The sequence below is a fragment of the Pseudophryne corroboree genome, chromosome 2 (assembly GCF_028390025.1).
Source record: "Pseudophryne corroboree isolate aPseCor3 chromosome 2, aPseCor3.hap2, whole genome shotgun sequence".
In the NCBI taxonomy this organism is placed as follows: domain Eukaryota; kingdom Metazoa; phylum Chordata; class Amphibia; order Anura; family Myobatrachidae; genus Pseudophryne; species Pseudophryne corroboree.
In genome coordinates, this window is record NC_086445.1 from 935,343,198 (window position 1) to 935,348,370 (window position 5,173).

The window sequence follows — 5,173 nt, forward strand, 5'->3', positions numbered from 1 at the left end:
ATGCTGGGGACTCCGTAAGGACCATGGGGAATAGACGGGCTCCGCAGGAGACTGGGCACTCTATAAGAAAGATTTGGTACTATCTGGTGTGCACTGGCTCCTCCCTCTATGCCCCTCCTCCAGACCTCAGTTAGGATACTGTGCCCGGAAGAGCTGACACAATAAGGAAGGATTTTGAATCCCGGGTAAGACTCATACCAGCCACACCAATCACACCGTATAACTCGTGATACTATACCCAGTTAACAGTATGAAATATAACTGAGCCTCTCAACAGATGGCTCAACAATAACCCTTTAGTTAGGCAATAACTATATACAAGTATTGCAGACAATCCGCACTTGGGATGGGCGCCCAGCATCCACTACGGACTACGAGAAATAGATTTACCAGTGAGTAAAATCTTATTTTCTCTGACGTCCTAGTGGATGCTGGGGACTCCGTAAGGACCATGGGGATTATACCAAAGCTCCCAAACGGGCGGGAGAGTGCGGATGACTCTGCAGCACCGAATGAGCAAACTCAAGGTCCTCCTCAGCCAGGGTATCAAATTTGTAGAATTTAGCAAACGTGTTTGCCCCTGACCAAGTTGCAGCTCGGCAAAGTTGTAAAGCCGAGACCCCTCGGGCAGCCGCCCAAGATGAGCCCACTTTCCTCGTGGAATGGGCTTTCACTGATTTAGGATGCGGCAATCCAGCCGCAGAATGCGCCAGCTGAATTGTGCTACAAATCCAGCGAGCAATAGTCTGCTTAGAAGCAGGAGCACCTATCTTGTTGGGTGCATACAGGACAAAAAGCGAGTCAGTCTTCCTGACTCCAGCCGTCCTGGAAACATAAAGTTTGACTGACTACATCCAGTAACTTGGAATCCTCCAAGTCCCTAGTAGCCGCAGGCACCACAATAGGTTGGTTCAAGTGAAAAGCAGATACCACCTTAGGGAGAAACTGGGGACGAGTCCTCAATTCTGCCCTATCCATATGAAAAATCAGATAAGGGCTTTTACAAGACAAAGCCGCCAATTCTGACACACGCCTGGCCGAAGCCAAGGCCAATAACATGACCACTTTCCACGTGAGATATTTCAGATCCACAGTTTTAAGTGGTTCAAACCAATGTGATTTTAGGAAACTCAACACCACATTGAGATCCCAAGGTGCCACAGGAGGCACAAAAGGGGGCTGAATATGAAGCACTCCCTTTACAAAAGTCTGAACTTCAGGCAGTGAAGCCAGTTCTTTCTGGAAGAAAATCGACAGGGCCGAAATCTGGACCTTAATGGAACCCAATTTTAGGCCCATAGTCACTCCCGACTGTAGGAAGTGTAGAAAGCGACCCAGCTGAAATTCCTCTGTTGGGGCCTTCCTGGCCTCACACCACGCAACATATTTTCGCCAAATACGGTGATAATGGTTCGCGGTTACTTCTTTCCTGGCTTTTATCTGCGTAGGAATGACTTCCTCCGGAATGCCCTTTTCCTTTAGGATCCGGAATTCAACCGCCATGCCGTCAAACGCAGCCGCGGTAAGTCTTGGAACAGACAGGGCCCCTGCTGCAGCAGATCCTGTCTGAGCGGTAGAGGCCATGGGTCCTCTGATATCATTTCTTGAAGTTCTGGGTACCAAGCCCTTCTTGGCCAATCCGGAACCACGAGTATCGTTCTTACTCCTCGCCTTCTTATTATTCTCAGTACCTTTGGTATGAGAGGCAGAGGAGGGAACACATAAACAGACTGGTACACCCACGGTGTCACTAGAGCGTCCACAGCTATCGCCTGAGGGTCCCTTGACCTGGCGCAATATCTCTTTAGCTTTTTGTTGAGGCGGGACGCCATCATGTCCACCTGTGGCCTTTCCCAACGGTTTACCAACAGTAGGAAGACTTCTGGATGAAGTCCCCACTCTCCCGGGTGTAGGTCGTGTCTGCTGAGGAAGTCTGCTTCCCAGTTGTCCACTCCCGGAATGAACACTGCTGACAGTGCTAGTACGTGATTTTCCGCCCATCGGAGAATCCTTGTGGCTTCTGCCATTGCCATCCTGCTTCTTGTGCCGCCCTGTCGGTTCACATGGGCGACTGCCATGATGTTGTCTGACTGGATCAGTACCGGCTGGTTTTGAAGCAGGGGTCTTGCCTGACTTAGGGCATTGTGAATGGCCCTCAGTTCCAGAATATTTATGTGTAGGGAAGTCTCCTGACTTGACCATAGTCCTTGGAAGTTTCTTCCCTGTGTGACTGCTCCCCAGCCTCGAAGGCTGGCATCCGTGGTCACCAGGACCCAGTCCTGTATGCCGAATCTGCGGCCCTCTAGAAGATGAGCACTCTGCAGCCACCACAGTAGAGACACCCTGGTCCTTGGAGACAGGGTTATCAGTTGATGCATCTGAAGATGCGATCCCGACCACTTGTCCAAGAGGTCCCACTGGAAGGTCCTCGCATGGAACCTGCCGAATGGAATTGCTTCGTATGAAGCCACCATTTTTCCCAGGACTCGTGTGCAGTGATGCACCGATACCCGTTTTGGTTTTAGGAGGTCTCTGACTAGAGATGACAGCTCCTTGGCTTTCTCCTGCGGGAGAAACACTTTTTTCAGTTCTGTGTCCAAAATCATCCCCAGGAACAGTAAGCGAGTGGAAGGAACCAGTTGTGACTTTGGAATGTTTAGAATCCAGCCATGCTGTTGTAGCACTTCCCGAGATAGTGCTACTCCGACCAGTAACTGCTCCCTGGACCTCGCCTTTATAAGGGGATCGTCCAAGTACGGGATAATTAAAACTCCCTTTTTTCGAAGGAGTATCATCATTTCTGCCATTACTTTGGTAAACACCCTCGGTGCCGTGGACAGTCCAAACGGTAGTGTCTGGAATTGGTAATGGCAATCCTGTACCACAAATCTGAGGTACTCCTGGTGAGGAAGGTAAATAGGGACATGCAGGTAAGCATCCTTGATGTCCAGGGATACCATGTAATCCCCCTCGTCCAGGCTTGCAATAACCGCCCTGAGCGATTCCATCTTGAACTTGAATTTTGTTATGTAAGTGTTCAAGGATTTCAAATTTAAAATGGGTCTCACCGAACCGTCTGGTTTCGGTACCACAAACAGTGTGGAATAGTAGCCCCGGCCTTGTTGAAGTAGGGGTACCTTGACTATCACCTGCTGGGAATACAGCTTGTGAATGGCCTCTAGCACAGCCTCCCTGCCCGATGGAGTCGTCGGTAAGGCTGATTTGAGGAAACGGCGGGGGGAGGCGCCTCGAATTCCAGCTTGTACCCCTGAGATACTACTTGAAGGATCCAGGGATCCACCCGTGAGCGAGCCCACTGATCGCTGAAATTCTTGAGGCGGCCCCCCACCGTACCTGGCTCCGCCTGTGGAGCCCCACCGTCATGCGGCGGATTTGGAAGAAGCGGGGGAGGACTTTTGGTCCTGGGAACCTGCTGTGTGTTGCAGCTTTTTCCCCCTTCCTCTGCCTCTAGACAGAAAGGACCCGCCTTTTCCCCGCCTATTTTTCTGGGGTCGGAAGGACTGTACTTGGTAATACGGTGCTTTCTTAGGCTGTGAGGGGACATGGGGCAAAAATGCAGACTTCCCAGCTGTTGCTGTGGAAACAAGGTCTGAGAGACCGTCCCCGAATAACTCCTCACCCTTATAAGGCAAAACTTCCATGTGCCTTTTAGAATCTGCATCTCCTGTCCACTGCCGAGTCCATAAGCCTCTCCTAGCAGAAATGGACAAAGCACTTACTCTAGATGCCAGCCGGCAGATCTCCCTCTGTGCATCTCTCATGTATAAGACTGAGTCTTTTATATGCTCTATGGTTAGCAATATAGTGTCTCTGTCTAGGGTGTCAATATTTTCCGACAGGGAATCTGACCAAGCAGCAGCAGCACTGCACATCCAGGCTGAAGCAATAGCTGGTCTCAGTATAACACCAGTGTGTGTGTATATAGATTTTAGGATAGCCTCCTGCTTTCTATCAGCAGGTTCCTTTAGGGCGGCCGTATCCGGAGACGGTAGTGCCACCTTTTTAGACAAACGTGTGAGCGCTTTATCCACCCTAGGGGGAGTTTCCCAACGTGACCTATCCTCTGGCGAGAAAGGGAACGCCATTAGTAATTTTTTTGAAATCACCAATTTTTTATCGGGGAAAGCCCACGCTTCTTCACACACCTCATTCAATTCCTCAGATGGGGGAAAAACTATTGGTAGTTTTTTCTCCCCAAACATAATACCCTTTTTTGAGGTACCTGGGTTTATATCAGCAAGGTGTAACACCTCTTTCATTGCCTCAATCATGCCACAAATGGCCCTAGTGGACATTAAATTTGACTCATCGTCGTCGACACTTGCATCAGTATCCGTGTCGACATCTGTGTCTGCCATCTGAGGTAGTGGTCGTTTCAGGGCCCCTGACGGCCTTTGAATCGTCTGGGCAGGCACGAGCTGAGAAGCCGGCTGTCCCGCATTTGGCATGTCGTCAAATTTTTTATGTAAGGAGTCGACACTTGCACGTAATTCCTTCCATAAATCCATCCACTCAGGTGTCTGCCCCGCAGGGGGTGACATCACATTTATAGGCATCTGCTCCGCCTCCACATAAGTCTCCTCATCAAACATGTCGACACAGCCGTACCGACACACCGCACACACACACAGGGAATGCTCTTAAAGGAGACAGGACCCCACAAAAGCCCTTTGGGGAGACAGAGAGAGAGTATGCCAGCACACACCAGAGCGCTATAATAATACAGGGACTAACTGAATTATGACCCTTTATAGCTGCTTATTGTATTAAACTGCGCCCAAATTTAGTGCCCCCCTCTCTTTTTTACCCTTTCTGTAGTGTAGACTGCAGGGGAGAGTCAGGGAGCTTCCTTCCAGCGGAACTGTGAGGGAATAATGGCGCCAGTGTGCTGAGGGAGATGGCTCCGCCCCTTTTTCGGCGGCCTTTTCTCCCGCTTTTTTCTGTATTCTGGCAGGGGTAATTACCACATATATAGCCTCTGGGGCTATATATTGTGGTTATTTTGCCAGCCAAGGTGATATTATTGCTGCTCAGGGCGCCCCCCCCCCCCAGCGCCCTGCACCCTCAGTGACCGGAGTGTGAAGTGTGTATGAGGAGCAATGGCGCACAGCTGCAGTGCTGTGCACTACCTTGGTGAAGACTGAAGTCTTCT